This window comes from Mastigoproctus giganteus, chromosome 10 (assembly GCF_048544385.1).
Source record: "Mastigoproctus giganteus isolate SK-2022 chromosome 10, ASM4854438v1, whole genome shotgun sequence".
Classification (NCBI taxonomy): Eukaryota; Metazoa; Arthropoda; class Arachnida; order Uropygi; family Thelyphonidae; genus Mastigoproctus; species Mastigoproctus giganteus.
In genome coordinates, this window is record NC_143584.1 from 25,481,057 (window position 1) to 25,502,045 (window position 20,989).

At 38.1% G+C, this 20,989-nt stretch overlaps 2 long non-coding RNA genes across 2 annotated transcripts in view; one reads left to right on the forward strand and one right to left on the reverse strand.

Moving 5' to 3' along the window:
• Positions 1-4,621: 4,621 nt before the first annotated feature.
• Positions 4,622-5,791, reverse strand: LOC150078884 (uncharacterized). Its single transcript, XR_016547515.1, has 3 exons — positions 5,685-5,791; positions 4,960-5,114; positions 4,622-4,750 (listed from the first exon to the last, which is right to left on the reverse strand). It is a non-coding gene; the product is annotated as an uncharacterized LOC150078884 (long non-coding RNA).
• A 13,888-nt stretch (positions 5,792-19,679) lies between these two features.
• Positions 19,680-20,989, forward strand: part of LOC150078885 (uncharacterized) — a 67,464-nt gene continuing 66,154 nt past the window's right edge. Inside the window, exon 1 of the long non-coding RNA XR_016547586.1 lies at positions 19,680-19,694. This is a non-coding gene — a long non-coding RNA (uncharacterized LOC150078885). The remainder of the gene's footprint in view (positions 19,695-20,989) is intronic.

The following is a 20,989-nucleotide window of genomic DNA, read 5'->3' on the forward strand; positions in this document are numbered from 1 at the left end:
TCTCTCGCTCCCTTTCTTTGCTCCCCTCATATGTATTATTTGAAGCATTGTACGCTCAACGAACAAATTTTTAGGAATGCTAGCACCATATTAATATTATATGGAGCTTTCTATAACCTTGAAAATAGTAGCTGTTCGTCTTGGCATAAACTTCACGAGATGAATTCTAGATTGAATATATAATATATAATATGTCTGTAAATTGCGTGTGTTCTGTGATCGATTTTCTATATTGATGGACGAAGAACACAATTTTCTGGGAGAAAAAACCATTACCCTCGCTTGAGATCGACTAACTCACTAACATTGTGAAAAAGAACCATAACAATTAATAACCATTCCATTATTGGTGGTATTCGTCGTCTCAGGTCTTCTCCACTCCCGCTGGAGAAGACCTGAGACGACGATTTTACCAACTGTGTTTACCCACGAGGGCCTCAGAAGCATATGAAAAGTAGAGTATAAATAATCAGATCGAACGTGGATTTGGAGAATTTTCTTTACAGATTCCGAACATAAAAAGTCATTGCAACCGATATTTAGTACTCTAATACTGTGGATGAGTTGGAGGGTTGGTTGGTTGTTGGGTTTTATTGGCGCATTAGCAACTAAGGCTATAATGCGCCAAAAACCAAGTTGGAGGGATAGGAGGTTAAAAGAAACCTGAGCATATCCTACCTTGACATTTTAGATAATTTCATATCAACTATATCGTAAAAATTCTATCGAAATGGATCGTGCATTCACCAACTGGATAGCACCCGACTCCAGAAAAACTAGTCCAGCTAGCGTTCCACACCATGTAGAAAAGGACTGGGATGAACAACCATTAGACCGGAGGAAGGAATATTTATGTGCTTTATTCAGAAGTGGCTCAGTTAGTTGGTCTCAGAAGAGTTGCAGATTTTCTCCTTCGGAAACTCCGTTTTTTTTCCCCCATCCTGTTAGACGCTGTTGCAAAGGGAGACTTTCAGTTGTCTGGGGATAATGATATTGTAGAAATGGTCTGATCCCCAGAGTGCTGATTCCAATCCCATAGAACATCTTTGGAATAGATAACAAGTACGCCGAATCAGAGCACGGGTAAGGTCTTTCTCTTCGACTGTAGCTGATAATCACTTTGAAAGAGGATTGATAAAATATATTAGCTTCCCTCTATAAAAATTACTGGGGAAATATCTCTAGAGGCATCATAAATTACCGTGACCTTGTTAGGCAGTCACGAGCGAGGGTTACAAAGCGTTCCGTCTGATAATTTTGATTTTTCATCCAGCGAAATAGGTAAACCAATCCTAGAACATTCAGCCACAATGAACCATCCCTCATAACTTTAGTTCCTTTGGTATAAAAATCAACAAAGAGCATCATAATTGTCATTTAAGATGAATGTGTGACCCACACCTTCAATTTTTGTTTTTTTTTTTTTTTGAAAAAACAACCATTCTCTTGAAGAGTAGTAGTGTCTAGTTATAATACATATTTTTTTACAAACCTATCGTGCGAATTGCATGATGGGAACAAGAAGTGGAAAATTTGTTATGTTATTTGTTGGATAACTAAATCGTTCTGAATATGGGCACATTTTGCAATTTTTTAAATTTAGTTTTTGGAAGAGGGAGGAACTGGACTAACAGATAAAAGTGAACAGATCATTTTACATTTCCTGTATTTTATTCTCTTTGTTTTAATGTTATGAAACCTTAATGTTGTTTCATATTTTCATTAGTGGTTTCCTACCCGATTGGTTTGTTTGTTGGTTACTTACACCAACAGATGTCACAAAGTGGATTTTTGGACCTGATAGCTCTGTAAACGTTTTATGCGTTAATAAAAATCGAATTTCGTTTTCTTTTTCTCTTCCCCTTTACTTCCAGGGAGAACCTACTTAATTGGTTATAAGAAAAGATTCTCTACGTGTGTAGCATTTGTTTATGATGTCAGGTCTTTAGACAATCAGGTTACTGTTTGCTGTATCTGTCTCAGGAGGGCGTGCCACACCTGTTCAATCTGTTATTAAAGTGGCAGTAATTGATACCATCAGCACTTTTTTCTTATTTTAACATCTGAAGGTCTGTCCGGCCATGAACATCATCTTTTAAATTCTTGGGAAGAAGATAAGTTCCATTTCTTGTTAGCAGATGGTGCTAACAACATTTCTTTTTGATATGTTCGCTTGTAGATGTAAATAAAGAGACGTGTACCTATAAAACATTTATTGATGCTAATGTAGGCACGTATCTGCTTATTTGTGCCCTAACCGTTGAGAATCGGATACATGTTTCAAAATTCCTATTTTGAGACATTTAAATAACTAAATATTATAGCTATATTTGTTTTCGCTGTACTGACAGAACCTCAAATTTATTTCCGTTAGAGAGTGTGTACTCAACGTTAACAAAACTATCACCTTAGGGTTACCTGAGAGAAACTCCTCCCCCCACGAGTTTTGGCAGGGGAGAACCTTGCTATCTTAGCTTGAAACAGACTAACTCACTCATCATGGAGTAAAAAAAGCCCATCAGGTTACTCGCATCATTGACAGGATTCGAATCCTAGATGGTGATTATAACCACTAGCTAACAGCGAGGACACGTCAACACTAACAGTTTCAAATGGCGATCAGACTAAATTTGATGAAGCCTTTCGAGTTTTATGGGCAAAACATAGTCCACTGGTAGAAATTGTACACGTTTGTGGTAGAATGTCAATGTCAGACCAAAATATGAACTATTGGGAAATCTTGAGTAGAATTTACTGAATCATCCACCGCATATCCCAAAGATTGCTTCATCTAATTCTCATCTGTTCCATACTCAAGAAAAAAAAAAACTTTTACAGACATTAGCGGCTAACGAAAAGGCAATATATCCATATTTTGTATTCTCCAGAAGGCTTTAATGGATGTTTTGAAATTTCTATTGCTTGTAGCAATCCATTTAGAAGAAATAATCGAAAACTACTGTATAGTGAGTTTGGGCAGAATTCTCATTAAAGCAGAGAAAACACCTGTTTCCAACAGCTTCCAGTTATTTTCAGGATGTTTTTGAAAATGATTAGTTCGTCTAAATCTAACAGTAAAGCGTATAATTCAATTTCACCAAATAATTCCATTACTAAATTACACTGGTGATGAAAAGTTAAGGAACAATAACAAAAATGTAAACAAATGAAGACTTCTTATTAGATCACTCTTTTATTTCTCATGCCTAGAGAATCCAAGGCAGGCTCTGTTGGAATGAGGTTGGAGGATCTGGCTGGCTATTTCATACGAGCTAAATTCTCTTAGAAGGCATTGGTTCGTTAGCAAAGTTCTGTGAGGACATGCGTTATCGTTCACTGAAAGAAATGCGGACAAATTGATCCTGTAGAACAGCGATTGTGAAGATCACGGATCTCATCTCAATACCTTAAAGTAGTGCGTGTTCATATGGAGGTCGATATGGCCATTGGCAGTGATCTCACACTATTAAACATCACCTCCAAAGTGTCGAAAAATCCGCTGTTGTTCTACGTCTGCAACATTGTTTGACAGAACTGCAATCGATTGTACCCGAACCACATTAGGCTAATTTGGTTCTGGTCTGATAGTCTAATTAGGTTCTGGTCTGGTCTATATCCCAATATCTTAGGTCTTCCAGCAGTTACCGGCTTCCAGTTGCCGGTGTATCACCACCACCATATTGAATTCAGCCAGGTAGGAAGATTGTATATTCCTATTTCGCCATACTTTGAGGCTTGCTATACGAAAAAGTTAGGTTAAATCAGGTGTGTTGTAAGCGCCCAAGTAAATAAGGCTATGAGGTGTCAGTATATTGTGTCTGTAACTGTGGGCGAGTGTTCTTCTGTCGGTTGGCTGGACGGAAAGTCCCAGTTTTCACTTTTGGCATTTACAGAGTTCTGTATACTTCACAAGAGTACTAATGGTGCAGTTGTGGGAGAGCACCGGTGGCGTCTTACCCTAAATACTATGCCACTGTGCCCTCGTGGGTAACACAGTTGGTTGGATCGCCGTCCTCCCCACATCGGGTGGAAAAAACCTGAGTTCGAGTCTCGTCGATGACGGGAGGAATTTTTATGGCACTTTTTCACAACATGGCCGAGTTAGTTGGTCTCAAGCTAGGGTAGCATGGTTTTTTCTCCCGGAAACTCGGGTTTTTCGTCCATTAAAACCGAAAATCGGCCTCAGAACACACTCAGTTTACCGACAATATACAGGAACAATATGGCCTCAGTCGCTGATACTCCTAAAACCCTACTGCAACGACAACAACCCTTTCCTGAGACTGACTAACTCAGCCACTTTGGGAAAAAGGCCATAAATAACACCACGCTCAAAAATATGAATTTCATCCCCCTTTCATCTCTGTATTTTTATGTATTATGCATTATTAACTGGAAGATTCATTCTTTTGAAGACACTCTCGATTAAGAGGAAGATGTATATAAAAAAATTATGAAAACTTATGAAAATGGTGCCCCGCAATGTGACCAATAATAGTACATAATTTTTCAGTTAGGTGGCGATAAAGTAGAAGACAAACCTGTAGTCTGGAATTAGTGTAAATATATATATTTTTAATGTATTATTGTATAAACTGCTGTTTGAATAAACACACAAATATTGTTCTTATTGAAAAGATTTATTTAAGTAATTTAGGAGAAGTATGTGAAAGATCACAAGACATCATGCAGAAGCTAGGCATCTTGCATTCTGGCTGGCTCAGTCAAAATACCTTCTTTCCAGTCGTTTCTGTCAGGAAAAAAAAGGTAAAACATGTTACACTGAGAAAATTTACATAAAATATTAATAATTACAGTATAAAATAAACAATAGATTGAAGACAGATTATCAATAGATTTAATTTTTATACTGAGGCTAAGGACAAGCCAAATTACACATTAAGAAAAACTTAACTTCAGAAGAACGTAAGATTGATGTATAAAAGAGAATGAACTCACCTTAACTGAATTTACTTGATGTAGTAGTTGTAGGGGTTGTAGAAGCCATAGCCATAGTGAGCAGTTGGGTTGTACGCACCATAATAGTTGTTATAGAAAGGGCTGACGTATACACCGAGGGTGCACACCACCAGAGCAAGGAGAAGAAGGGCAAACTATTAAAAAAAGTCAAGAATTAGGTGTGAAATATTAATCCATATAAACTCACATAAGAGTAAATTTATGGGAGATAAATTTATTTTCTGGTTATAAAATCTACCGTATTTACCCGCAGAATTTTCCTTTATTGTGTGATAATTTCGACAACTCTTGAAAGTACTTTTTGGGGTAAATTATTGAGATTAAGAAGGAGTGGTAGCACTTATTATTGCATATTCGAAACGAAACATGTCCTGGCATGATAAGGTGTTTTAACACAATCTGTGAGAAACTAGATTTATAGGCTGAACTTCCTTATATGAAGTTGATCTAAACTGTTCCTGCAGTTTACAGATAATTCCACTTCTTTTGTATAAATTTCGATAATAGAATTATGGCGAATAAAGAAGAGAATTTCACGTGTAAATACGGTAGTTTGTAAATAACATTATATGAAAAAGAAATTAAATTGCATAATATTAAATGTTAAATTCAATTTTTAAAATCTGCCATCGACTGTCTTTAGGAAATGTGAGAACAAGAATAATCGACTTTCAATGAACATTATAACTATGAGGCAAACTTACCAGAGCCTGCATGATGATAAGATGCTAGTCTTCTGATAAAGATTAACGTGCAGATCGTGAAAAGGAATGCCCTTTATATACGAAATCACAAATGCAGATTTTTAAAATTTATAAATGAAGGTCAAAGTCAGAACCAATCTGTGATCGATAAAAATATGGGTCAACTCCCACTGTTAAAACGGCATTTAACAAGGTCTTCGGGGATGCAAATAAGATGGTAATGCAATCCCATTGTAATCGGATAACAAGGACAGCATTGTGTTCTTGATTATAAACCACTTTCTGTCCATTTTAATTTTTTTATTATAAATTGACAAAGGAATTTCGTGAATAAGATTTTTTTTTCGATCTGAATCCAGAACAGTATTTCAATTGATGGATTCTATAAAATATACAATTTATTTTGATTTCTCGTACATATTGATGGAGGATAGCTGCAAATAAAGCCGAGATCAATTGAATCGATCATTGGAGTAGCCTTGACCGCAATGTAGAAACCAGTGTTAATCTTATTATATTCTATAATTCTCAGAGCTTCCTGTCTTCGATAGCCTAAATGATAAATAACGTCTCCAATTTATTTGAGACCTGTTTTAGGAGTAAAGATAAGATGGAATCTTATAAGGCAGCAAATCTATGCTGGACAGATTTGTACATTAACAGATGGACAGAAATGATACATTAGTTATGTAGTGGTCAGGTTTGTGCGCAAAATCCAATTGCCTGTTATCAACCCGAATCAAATACATATTTTCTAACTCGAATTTCGAATGTACAGCTCATTTTTCCTTATTAAACTGAAGGTTTCCTTGGAAACCATCAGTTTCCAAGATGATTCATATTATAGTTTTCACGTACTTAGATTGTGGTCTGATGGTTCATATTAGTCGCACCGCTGATTGAGAAGTTCTGAAGTGAGGAGCTTTTTGGATGTTGCTGCAGTGGTCAGTTTCCGGTTTTCATCTGCTTCCTGTATGCCAGATATACAACTCAGACCACTCCTCAGGCAGATCAATCAGTCAGAGTTCCAATGGAAATAGCCCTTACGAGCTCTGATTCAGAATACGAATGCCCAGCCAAAAGACAGCCTCATCGTATAACTCAAAGCGAATTAAACGATCTTGTGGGTGATTTAAATCTAAGGCCCAGGTAGGGCTTTTGATATCTAGGCTGAAGGAATGGGACTTGCTACTTAAAGTTAAAATTGTATCTGTATTTTTTAAACGACAAAAAAGAATTTTCTTCATATTTGCTATGGAAGGTTCACCTTTGCTACCAACAAATGTCTTCTTGTTGATCAAAAAAGTTTGATATAATTAGGAATTTTATATAAGCCTGGTGTAGGGTTTTAGGCGCATCAGCTTAGGCCATGTTGGGCCGTATGTAATGTTTGAAAATTGCATGTGTCCTTTGGTTGATTTGCTGTTTGCTGGACGAAAAACCCAAGTTTCCGGGAATAGATAACCATGCTGCCTTCGCCTGAGATCAACTAACTCAGCCACGTTGTGAAAAGACCCATAAAAATTCCTCGCATCATTGACGGGATTTGACCTCATATCTTTTCCACCCGGTGTGGGGAGGACGGCGATTCTACCAACTATGCTGCCTAAGAGGGCTTCATATAAGCGATGGACAGTAATGCCGATGATTTTCAATATTTAAAACTAAAGTTTCCACGCATCAGTGATGCGAAAATCAAAGGTATATTCATCTGATCAGAGTTACTCAAAGAGGAACATTTTTGAAAAAGTTATAAATCCTTTGGAGTCGGAAGCTCTGAAATCCTTCAAGAAAGTTTGTGAGCATTTTTTTGTGAAACCGACTCACTCAGTAGTGTCATGTTGTTGTAGTGGAGTTTTAGGAGCATCAGAACACGAGCTTATACACAGTAAATAAGCTTGTGTATAAGTTTGTTTCACTGCCCATTCAGAACAGAGGGCAATGCAGACACCATTTTTTAAATTGTTTAAGGTTAAAATATCTGAAGAGTGCGCATCAATAATGATTGGTTGTAATACCTTGCTGTCAGAGTCTTACAACCAATCATTAGCGACTTCACTTTTATTTCTGGAGGGCAGCAACAGCCTCTTATTGATCCAACTTACGCAGCTAATTTCCGATTTCCAAGAAGGAAACAGCAGACTGTGTCCTTCAGTCGGAGAACTCTTCTTTCGTTATTCCCAAATAGGAATCAGTTTCTATGGGTCAAGTTCAAAACGTGTCTGAGTTAGTCGGTCTCAGGCAAGGGTTGTATGGTTTATCCTCCCGGAAACTAAGTTTTCCGTCCAGCAAACAGGCAAATCGACCACAAAACACAATTTACAAACATAATGTATATGGCACAATATGTTTTAAGTGCCAAATGCGTCTAAAAGAAAAATCCGACAATAACAACAATTCTCCATCCTTACCATTAAGTTTATTTGCATTGACTTTGCACTATTCTTGACTTTGTTATTCTGAAGGATATTATACTTCATATGTTACGAATATTGTTCAATTAAAGAACGCTTAAGACGTAAAGTTTTATTTATATATATATATATTGTGCTGTCAAAACATAATGACCAATCCCTTATTTAAGCAATCAAAATGGACAATCCATACGAAGTAATTTATCGACATGGGGAAAGGACGTGATCTGACGGACTTCGCAAAAAAGGACGATTGATAATTGTCAGTCGTTCCAAGAGTGGACAGACGGGCAGTGGAGAACGTAGCAATCGAAGGGCTAAGGATGGACGCCAACGTCTCAGGGATGGTGGTGGTGAACGTAGGCTGTTCCTCCTTGTGCGAGTCGAAAGACAGAAAAGAGTGGAACGACTGACTATGGAATTTAACCAGGGAATGACTAGCGCTGTGTCCAAAACCATGATCTACCGAACCTTCCTCCGCTGTATGGGCCTTCGGAGTAGGCGCTCGTTCAAGTTATCCATGCTTACGGTCACCCGTTTCCAACGACGCCTAAAGTTTGCATCTGAACGACGTCATTAGACCTTTGACTACTGGAAAAAGTGGCCTTTGCCGATGAATCACATTCCCCGCTATGCCGCGTGTAAAATAAATGAAGGGTATGGCGACAAACTGCGGTGTGGTATCACCCCGATGTTCTGGTCCAACAGAAATATGCAGGGAGTGATAGTGTTTGGTATGGGGGATGTTTTCCGAAGAATCTCTTGGAGTCTTCATACCTCTAAACTGCACTCTGAATGTTAAAAACTACATGTCCATTGTGGCTGATCAGGTACATCCCTTCATAGTGAATGTCTTCCCGGATGGTACAGATGTGTTCCTGCAGGATAACGAGCTTTGCCACTTAGGCAGTATTGTTCGAAAGTGGTTTACAGATGCTACTATCTTGGCTGCCGAATTCACCGGATATGGTCTCCATAGAACACTTCTGGGATTATTTCTACAGATCTGGCGTTTGGATCCTCCACCCACGGATTATCGCAGATGTTCAGGACGTATTACTGGCGACATGGAACAACATACTTCCTGCAACGTTTAGAGGCCTCACAGTGTCCATGCTTCGCCGTGTGGCGGCGGTACTGGCAGCAAGAGGATGAAACATCCACTGTTAAGTAAGTGGTCATAATATTTTGACTGGCCAGTGTGTATACTTTATTGCCATCGGTAATATAAATGAAGTGACATTGATGATTTGTGCAACAAGCGTAACAGCAGTAATGTTAGGGGTTTAACATTTAGGAAAAATAGTTATTTAAAAATATAAAACATATTTTAGTGAGTAATACACAGCTTATGCCTCCCAACCGTAGAATTGCGTTCTGAGTAGTAAACAGCATCGTGGGGCGGCTGGAGTGAGATTAGTCACCACAGTATCAATGCAGCTTCAATCATTGCAGTATTTCGAAAGTGAAAATCATCTTTAGCATTTAGACATGAGTTCCATTAAACCCGCTTTCTGGACCTCAAAGTTTCTAAATGGATCTGGCCCATAAATGGGTTTTGTACCTTTTGAGATGAAAACATTTTCTAAACTGTAGCTTGGTCCTTCCCCCCATCAGCTCACTTCCAATACGTCCATTAATTTTTGAGAGATCTGAAAGTAAAACGTGCTCATTGTCGTTAAAAAAAATAATTTTCTGCATTAAAAAGCGGTCTGCTTGCTATTCATAGGTTTTACATTTGGTTACACCGATAATATCGGGGAAGAAGGTTCCAGAAGTGCACAGGTGATGGTGGACTATTCGCGGAAGGCTTTAGTAAGAGTTCGACAGCTTAAATTGCAGTGTTTGATGAAAGAGGAGTTCATTTTCCCAGAAAATTTTATGTGGAAGTCGACAGCATTTGTAATGATGGCTGTATTTAACTTACTTTGTCTCTAATTTGCATACGGTTCTGAAGTTGAAGTGGGAACTAAATCCGATATATGGTTCTAAGTGCAATCTTCCATTATTGTTTCATTGAAATTTCTCGGCGTTTTTGATCCCCAAAGAATTCAGTATTTTCTACGTTCTATTTGTGCTACTTAAATACATACTGATTTCGATCTGGTTTTGCAATAACTCGTACTAATTTGGAATTCTTATTATATGAAATGTGGCCGGAAAGAATCTGTGGGGTTCTTCAATTTTCTTAAAGAATCTGTGGATTTCTTCAATTTTCTCTCTGGGTTTCTTTAATTTTCTTTGTGAGTTTCTTCAATTTTCTTCATGGTTTTTTTCATGGTGGTTAATTATTTTGTTCGAAGTATTTGCAATAAATGTTATTTTTGGAACGGTTGGTGGAGGTTTCTTGAAGTATGTGAACTGTTCGTTTCTGAGACTGTGTGGACTTCAGTATAACAAGGAACTGAATCGTGTATGTCACATACTAGTGAGGGCATCTACCTTTCCGGGCCTAATGTGCATCGTCAGTAAAGGAACTGTAAGTGTATACCCAAGAGGGAGGAACTATCTTATATCTGTATATTGGACTGGTACTCGTCATCACTATTGCTGTGGATCGTTGTGTGGCAAGCTCTTCAGGTATGTGGCAACATCTCCTTACGTTAATAGCTAATTATGTTGGGTGCATTGAGTGTTTGCGTTTTTTTTAGAAGTACATACCAATGCGGCTATACTGGTTATGTTGTAAAAATGATTAGTATTGTAGTATGGTTGCCCAGCTTTAGGCTTATAAGTTAAGGGTATTAGTACTAAGATCCATTTCTTAGTTATTTGAATAATAGAACTTATCATAGAATGTAAGCAGTTTACAGAACGAATCGATACACTGACACGTCGTAACCTTAGTTGCTTTGGAGAAAAACAAGTAAACAATTGGGCATTCTTCAATTTACCATCTGAGCAAAGTAAATTTCAAATTCTTTCTTTTAGTGTGTGGGGGGAAAGGAGGTGGATTTGTCAGAAAGTCCCCATATATTCGGTATAGATGTGGTAGAATCACTGCAGAGACCTGTGGTGACTGTACAAAGCATTGAATCTGGGTAACTTTTTCATTGACAAGCTGAGGATACAAATTCTTGGCCACAAAAGCCTATGGCTAGCGAAGTTACCGAAGTTCTCACAGAAACTGGATCTTCCCGTGAAAGTACAGTAGTTTCACCACTTTTCATTCGTTTTGAGAGGTCGAGATTCAAGTCTTTTGCAGACTGCAGGAATTCTGAATGACCCTTTTGATCGGGATTAAGCAGAAAGAGTAAGGTTTCCCCTGCGAGTTATTGAGTTTTTCGGCCTGTACAGCACACAAATCAGCCTGTGAACACACACACAACTAGCATTTAATAAGCAACATTGTCTAACTTTCTAATGCTACTAAAACCAAGTACAGAAATCGTACATTGAAGAAGCGGTTGAGAAGAGCAAAGCAAAATGATATTGTGATGTCTCTTGGTGACCCAGTACTTTTAAAAAATAGTAGTTTACACAGTATATTGTGTATAGATTGGATTTTATACACGAGTGTCAGTATTTCCCCTTTCTGTTGTTGGATTCCTGATATTATCGCCATATGTTTTATAAATATTGTGTTCATGTCAAAGAGATTTACTTTAATGAACTTAGAAGAACTGCTTTATTAATATTCACGTTTAGTATCGAGTTTTATTAATAATCAAGCTAATTCGCGCCTTATTTTTTCCACTTACAACTGGTTTAAACCTGTTTTAAATTCACTAACACTTTCAAAATGTCAAAAAACAAAACAGTGATACAGCTCCATTAAGCATGTGTGGTACAAATTAACTCAACCATTCGCTAAATATCAGATAAAATTCGACCAAGATGTTTCCTGTAATAAAAAAGAACTATATTCTCCTCGGGTGATTAATTAAGCCGATTTCGCCACAAATTTCACGTTTGAGGAACTGTTCCAGATTTCGCAAGTGTGAATAACTTCCGGGACGAAAGACATCTGCTAGGCGTGTCACGCGGCGAATTCAGGGCCGCCAAGACCATCCTTTGGGGACAGGTACCCGGCCGTCCTTGACCATAACTGTTCTAGCCTTCTAGGGAACCTTTAAACGAGCCAACCTTCCTGCGCGTACTTACCCGTGCCTTGTAAAAAGTATATTAACAACTGTTATTTTAACAAGCTCAACGTGTTTGGCCCGAAGAGAAACCAGCGCGCAGTGACTGCGAATTGTATAAGACTCATGTCATCCTTGTTTTAATTGGCCGTGATAGGATGATATCTGGAACTAGGTTATTTATCAAGTGTTCGAACTAGTTTCTTATGCGAGAGAGTATGATAAAGAGTGCACGATGAAGACGGGGGAATCAAATGAAATTATAATTTAGGAATTCAGTGAAGAGCTGCGCATTACATTCTGCACGCATATCTCGATATTGGTTCCATTTTACGCGATGGATTTCGAGATCTTGAAATGAAACAGAAAATTTAAGAGGCTTTTAATAACATATTATAAATTAGTCTTAACTTTGATATGCAATCCGGCTTTCAGCATAAAGAATGCATTTTGACTGGTCAAAGAGCTGCTGGACTTGAACAAAATCGCCGATTCTATTGAAGAATTAGCGATTTTGATTGAATACAAGGGGATGTTCTACACGGTTGATTCAAACATGGGTAGCGCGTGGTAAATACCATTGGAAGCGTTTTCCATTGTTGAGGGGGGGGTATAATTTATTTGAATAGGTAGAAGCTACGTCTGCGCATGTGCACGTGACTTGCAAAACAAAATGGCAGCAAGAACGAATATCTGGGCTTTACACCAAAGAGTGAACTTCCATGATCTGCTTGGACACGGTGAAATCCATCTCGATGGATAATTAATATTTGATAAGAGCGACGATAACAATGCATATGGATTCTCTTCACTGCATTTTGCCACGTGGACTACCCTCCCCCACCTTGAAACTTCAGTCTAGTCTACGGCTTGTGGGTCATGTTATTGCGATTTGGACCATTTGTTACAGGTGTTTGTCCGGAATTCCTTTGTGAAGGACTTCGATACTCTGGTGTCCTGTCAGGACTACTGGCTAAACAGGACGGCGTTCTTCTGTACCTTACTCTTCGGACGTCCCTCGTTTTTGTAAAATAATGCAAGGAAGAAAGCATATGCAGTACGTCGGGGTTATAAAATGATTGGTGGCATTAAGAGCTTCTGTATTAGGGGTCGTTGAAAATATAAAAATTAAGCCATTATTCCACCAATTAAACCATGGAGCAATGAAATATCTGAGCCAGTGAGAATCAGAGGATACAAGTCAAATTTACCCTCTTTCGAGTACTTGTTTTTGTATCACTTCACACAAAAATCAAGGAAATTGTGATAATCTCTGAGTAACCACCATTCTTACAGTAAAAGAGTTGATGCCATAGAAAATTATTAAAATTAAATGTAGTTTCTGAATGGTATAAATGACTTGCACCACCATCGTATTTAAATTCAAAAATCTATAGAATTTAAAGGGTCTCCTCAAAAGAATATCAAAAGGACGACTTTTTTTCACACCGAATCCATTGCATCTTTAACAGTTGACTGGAAAATCTTGTCAGGTTTTGTTCCCAGTGATCCTCTTTTCTTAGGGCGTTGTAGAAAAAATTACTTTCTGGTGGCATGTTCTCAATTAATACATTTTGTTTATAGATACTTATAATAATAAAAAATATATATATTCCTGCTAAACTTGGAAAAGAATTACAGTAATATCAATGTGCAGTCAATCTGATTATCTCAAAGAATCAGGACTACTGTTTTCAAGATGTAAAGATAACCTCCAGTGGCTAATAACCTAAGAAAATTTACTAACAGTTACTAACTTTCATTAAATACAGCAATTCGTTGCTTCCTGTGGTCACTGGCAATCGTATATTAATGACTGGAGCTAAAGACTTAAGTTATTCGCAAAATAAAAAGGAAGAAAGGTTAAGGAACATGTACGTTGCGTGCAAGGCGATTTTTTAAAACTAACTTAAACCGCATGGCCATATCTATCTCCCGAAGATAGTTTCACTCTTATTTTGCGGCGATTCCACCTGTGGAATCATTGTCAACAGCAGTTGCTAACGAATTAGCGGCTGCTGTTGAGGAATTAGTCTGTCTTGGTGTGCGTGGCTCTTTCTAGGAACTCTTCATCCCGCAATACAATCATCATAACGCGAAAGTGCGTACCAGGCGTGTTTAAATGATCTCATTCCTGCAAATAAATCACTAGTTTATATTCAACTGTCATAACTGTCCAATATGGCACTTTTCTGGAGAATTTTTGTCCATTCTTTAGCGAAAGAAACTGGCCAATGAACGCTATTTGCACAAAAACTAGAAGAGCCACTTAGTTGGGCGTCTGACACCGATCTACTTTACTAACCTGATCCCACCACAGAGCAATCTTAAGCGAACTGTACCTTTTTTCTTCTTTCAACCCTACCAGTCTTAGTATACGATACCAAATGAAGCGCAAAGCGTAAATGCTAACGAACTTCCGAGACCTTATTTGTCTGCAAATTGCCAATTTCTAGATTATACGTGCACAGAGTTTCGTGGAAGTTTTTTCAAGCAGCAACGCAAATCTAAAAGCGCTTCCTCAGCACAGAAGGCTACATGACACTGCAATCGTAAGGTCAAGAGAACGAGGCAATTTTTCCTTCTTCAGTTTCTCCCAACCCCGAAACTCTAACGCTCTTCTAAGGTCATCCAGGCTTACTGAATTCGAACTCCACCTCTCAGGGAGTGAAAGATATATGGAAATCACTTGCAGGTAACTGCTTAAAACAGCACTTTTGTGGAACTACAGATCAGAGAACAAAAATGATACGCTGCATTTGCGAAGTCTTTTGCTAAGAAGAAAATACATCCATCTGGGTGACCCACGCCTCCGTGGCCAACTCAAGGACAAACTGTCCAGGCTGTTGTGCCCTCACTTGAACCCAGATTTCTCCACACGAGTGGCAGGTGGTTTTTGTAGATAAAACAGGTTCTTCATCGGTTTTTCTTGCAGCTTTAAGACTCAGTCCCATTAAAGGGTCCATAACAGACCTAAAGCAGCTGTACATCTAAACCGAAAAAAGTCCAAAACTGTACTACAGATCCCAATAGCATACAGTCCATAAAACATCACGAATGAAGAAATCCAAATATTTCTGTTAAATTCGTCCTCGCAATTAATACACCGGAAGTCCATAGGAGTGAAAAGTTTCACTTTCTATAAAGAACAGCAAAGCCTCCAGTAGTACCAAAATGAAACCCGTAATGGTGTAAATCATATGTTCTCTTCATATCGTATTGTAAATATCCTTGTTAACAGGAGGCACATCAGAAGCATTCAGAGAAAATTTAGATTAACAAAACAAAGGAGCAAATTCTTTGACTGATTAAGTGCACAAAACATTGGTTTTACAATGATTGATCATCGATTGATTTCTCATACATTGATGGATCCGTCAATGTATAAGAATTTGCTCCTTAATTTTAAGGAGCAAATTCTTATAATGCACAATATAAATTAATTTTGCTTGTATTGATTTATACTATTTTATATTGATTCTGTAATTCTCAGCGTTCTCACCATTATCTAGGGTCTGTGTGCCCTGTGGATGAGATGTCTGTATGTAAATAAATATTCTAAGTAATCGTAGAAGCTACAAGGCTTTTAATACCAACTCAGAAATACTGTTCAAGACTGAGACCTAAATGGATCTCACATGAACTAATGAGACTTGTGGCAGAGAAGAAAAGTGCGTGGGGTGCATATAAAGGTGATACAGGAGTCTATGGTAGAGATAAATTAGTCTGTAATCAAGTTGCCAAAGGCGGTTAGGCAAGCTAAGACAAGATTTTTCTTGCAAAGAACAGCAAAGATTTCTGCGCTTATATTAACAATAGAAGGAAGGAGTTGAATCACATTCGGCCATCTGATGTCAGTGGGTTAATTGCGAAGAACAGGCAATGATCATCTTATCTTTCTTATAAAATACTGTATGTCCGAAATCATTGAATTCTTGATTATCCAATTTTTATCCGTTGTTTCTTATTGCAGGATAGGACCCTTATATTGGTCTGGTACTAAAAGTGGGGGTTTGTCAGGATTAGTACTGCGTCAGCTGTGTTTTTGATTTTTTTTTTTAAATGACATTGGAAATGAGTATGGGGCATGATATCGAAATTTCCTAATTAGATCTGGAGACTGGTTAATGACTTTAATGACTAGTGCTAATCAGAGCTCCTAAGAGATGTTTTTTAACGCTGCAACGTGTATGGTTTTACACTTGGTAAATGACAGTACCTAATAAGTTATACATTAGAATTAGGAGGAGAACGATGGGAGTTCAGGGTCCAGGTAAAACATGTTATCCATGCAATATAGACAGGCAACAAAGAGAATCCATAGTGTCCTGTCGAATTTGCATGAGCAGATAGGGCGGTGATAATGCATAGGGAGGTCAGTGATGAGTATTTCACTTGGAATACTGTGTGCAAGTATGGAGAGCTCATCTAAAAAAAGACATCGAGCTACTTTAAAGGGCACAAAGACTGTCAACCCTCTCGGGAGAGATATGCGTCTTTATAAAGAACGACTTTGAATATACGGGCTGCAGAGCTTGGCAGCCAGGCACATTACAGGTACCTGATTAAGGTATAAGGTTTTGAGAAGTGATAGTAAAGTAAAATGAATGACGCCAAAACTTTTTTACTGTTTTAAATGAGTCCTGATTAGGAAAATTGACTGGATTTACATCCAGTTGTCTTTTAGCTACGAGTTGTAAGTTGGCGAAATAAATTACATCCATCTGTAGTTGAGATTGAGAGCTTCAGAAAATTCAAAAGTCAGCTGAATCAGCACCTACTGTATGTGAGGCGTGAAACATTGGTACGTTTATTAAAAGAGCAGCATTCGGGATGTGAGCATCATCTGCTGCTTTGGAACGGTGTACAGTATTTTGGTAGGTCTTATTCTCCACCTAGATCCACCTTTTTAGGAACAATTAATATTCCTAAGAAGCGGATTTCGATATGGTTTATACAAGTGTCAGGTTTTGTTATTAATAATACACACAAATTGTAATTTATGTTGTAAAAATTGCAATATAAATTATAATAAAATTACAATCATATACATTATTTAAAAAAATAACAGAAAACGTGGTGTAGTTCTGTTCTCCGATGAATACTGTTTTAGCCTACAAGCAGATTCTTGAAGTTATTTCATCCGGAGACGAGGACTGCGGTACCATCCCTCCAACATCAGAAAGGGACACTTATGGTGGAGGCGGTGTTGTCATGTGGGGGGGATAATAACGGCTTCACCCCCTCCATGCTTTGATAGGGGTACCGTAACTGAGCAGAAGTACCGAGAACAGATCCTCGAACCTATGCAACTTTTTAGAGGTGCGGTTAGCCCGGATATTCTTTTCATGCACGACAACGCCACTGCACATAAAGCTCAAGTGGTGGAGGAATATCTTGAAACTGAAGATATCCAATGACTGCCGTGGCCAGCAAGATCACCAGGTTTAAATCCGTTCGAACATATATATGGGACGGTCGGCATTGCATGCAGATAAGCAAACTCGTTGGTCACTTGGTGAGCTAAGGTCTCTGTGATAGAAGAATGGAAGTTGTTGCCACAGGATCTTATAGCCACCCTTATATCGAGTAAGTAGTAAGTGTAAGTAAGTGTTTTTAGGGTCAAGCGGCACCTGGGGTTCCCCCCATCTCCGCGTAGTTTACGTTGTGGTGTATTACAGTACACTGTAAATGCCAGAGATTTAAAAGTGTATGGATCTTGGATCGTGTAATGTCGTGTACCGTTGTTCTTCTGGCCATTTAGCCGCTGGACCCCTGTTGGGATCCAACGTTGCCCCACTTACGCCCCGTGGAGGCAGGCCAGGAACTCCGTAGACTTAGCTTACTCTGGCAGGTCCTGCCGCTTAGTTTCCTGAGATTTCGGCGGCTAGGACCAAAAAAAAAAAAAAAAAAAAACTTTGGGTGGCATATTCCAATGGTCATCAAGAAAATAAAATAAAGTGATTTTTATTATTTGCGTTGACGTGGGGATATTATCGCTTTAATTTTTTAGGCCGAATGCTGGGCGTATGGCGGTTTTGATGTATTAATTTTGATGTGTGGGACTTCGCTAGCGTGAAGATAGAGGGGAAGGAGGCAGAAGACTGGGGGGAAAAGGCAGAAGTATGGAGCCAATAGAGAAGGCGGCCCCAGTTTCAGTGGGGCATGCCCATGCCCCACCAGAAAGGAAACAGGGGATGGCGAGAAGGGGGGACCGTGTGGCCGTCCCCTCCTCCCGGGGAGTTAGGAATTATAGGTGAAGAGGGCTAGAGTGCCCTCTTCAGGTCTCCAATATGGCCTTTGTCTCACGTCTGTTTCTCTTCATTGTCACTCATGGGGCAAGCTGCATCCTTGTGTTCCTCTTTCATTGGTTCAGCATCCTTCTCTGATGCATATTCCAATGGTCATCGATCATTGGTTGATATCCCCGTCCTTAGTTTCCCGTATTCCTTGGTGTCCATATTTGGTTTCATTACTCCTGTTGGCCTTGGTGGATGGCTATTTGTAGTTTTCTTCTGGAGAAGACGTCCTGGGCAAAGCGACTAAAGGCCGCAAATTCTTCTGGTGTGTCCAGGAGATGATGTTCCTGGGTGTTAGGGATGTATTTAATTTTCGTGATCATTTGACATCTGATGTCTTCGTATCTTATATCGAGTATGGATCACTGCTGTCAGGCCTGTTTAGCCGTTGGAGAGGATCATACTGATATCACGTGATCATAGTTTTGAGCATCTTGTATCGCCTTATGTAATGTGACCTTTTTTGTTAATCCTTATGAAATCCCTTTAAATGTCATTTATACCTGTCCTAAGTTTGTCTCCTTATTTCATCGTTATTCTATAGCACACCACCAGACCAAATTTTTTCCCTCTTCATGGCAAGCTGCACGAGCTACACCACGTTTTCTACGTGTTCTGTTAATTTTGTCGAGCAGTGTATTAATACTAAAACTTGATATTTGTATAGAGCGTATTAAAACCGTGGGCTTATAGCCGTGATGGGTTTTGAATTAGATTCTTATTTCAGTGACCGAACTGACCATTGTTCTTTACATTTTCTTAGTTTTTCTATTTTGATCTTTTTGTAATACTAAAAAACAACGAGATTGCCTTCTGTAAATTTTATTTACTCTTAAACAAAACACTGAGAATAATACTGAAAATAAAACAATATTTTTTCACATTCATTCGTTACCTCTCATTTCTGGTTTTCGGATTATATTAACATATTTTAATACAGATTTTAGCTGCTTCTTGTGGTTGATGACACTCGAGCCGACAATTTCATCAGCTTCCTGAGTCTGAATCATGACGTCACTCACCCTGCGAAGATCTCGAAATAACAGAAGAACGCCTTTCTTTAGTGGGTACAGATGTGTATGTTTGTGCTTCAAAATCTGAAAATGTTAAAATTTGTGGAATAGTGTTCTTGGAAGAAGCGAAGGAGTATAAGTTTACATGGGATAAAATAAGTTTCCAATGAGGATAAACTATTTATTCCTTATAGTTTTATTCGTAAGTACGAACTTTAAGATGAAGTCCTTTTAGAATGTCGGTTTGTAGTACTCTTAATGTTTATTTTAAAGAATTACAGCTGGCTTATTAAGAACAATAGAGAGAAACTAGTTTTTCCCATTTTTATCCATGATTTTTAACAAAACAAACATGCCTAATAGACGAATTTATAACATTGTACCTTGTCAGTAATTTATTTCGTACAGACTACCATAATCTTCTATACCCACCATTCATTATCATTCCTCCATTAATGAAATTTTCAAATTACATTAATGAAAATTCTTCTACAAAAGCACTTCGAAGCAAAACCCCAGTAATGATTTAAAGTTCTTCAAGCGATTCTAGATTAAAATATAGGTCACCTAAGCGTCAGACGTCAACAAACCTGTTATGAGCAGCTCTGATTATACAAAGAGTTAAGGTGGTAATGAAATAATAGAAATTGTGTAATCCATATTGCATCTCAAACTGATTATTGAAAATACTTTAGCTCTGAACCATTAAAAGGTTGTCATCTACATGGAAAAAACTCTTCAAACATAATTACCTACCAATTGTATGTATTGGAAGTATTAATATCGCGCACCTGCTCATAAAGAATCAAATTGTTGAAGATCTTTTTGTAAGTTGAGTACTTTGGTCATAGTGGGCAAGTTTACATGGTACTCCAGCTTGGTTCGTCGTGTTTTATGTCTGTAGAAGCGTTCGTTGACATTTTGCTCGTTGTGTGGGATGAAAAAACCATATCGGTTATCCTAGTTAAATGTGTCCATTACATAACTAGTAATTTAAAAGCTAGACATTAAATACTAAATTTAAGGATCGAATCTGACTACAGCATTTCCCACCTTTCCTGTTTTGATCATTGCCTTTAAATTTGAGATAATTTCAGTATTTTTTATTTTTGTGAAGAAAACTTACTTCGGTCCCTAATTACTTGAATGAGGGGGTTTACGTGATTTGTTAATTTATAGCCACTACAATATTATATCACGCGGTAGATTAAGTAATTCATTATGGAAATAATACAATTTTAAAGGAATTGTACCACCTCAATGCCAAACATTTTAAATTATTATGGCTGCGTTTCGGGAACTCGCTGGTTCCAGTCTTCAGGCCTATGGGGGATAGAAAATTGAGGAATGGTACTACAAGTTTCCAATTTGATAATGATATGTGATTATCAACAACAGAAAGGTTTTCTTATTATGCTATAATCTCTTTATACAATTGATGTATTACTTCTGTCTGTTCAATCGAAATTTTACGAAGTTGCTTACATTCTGTAAATA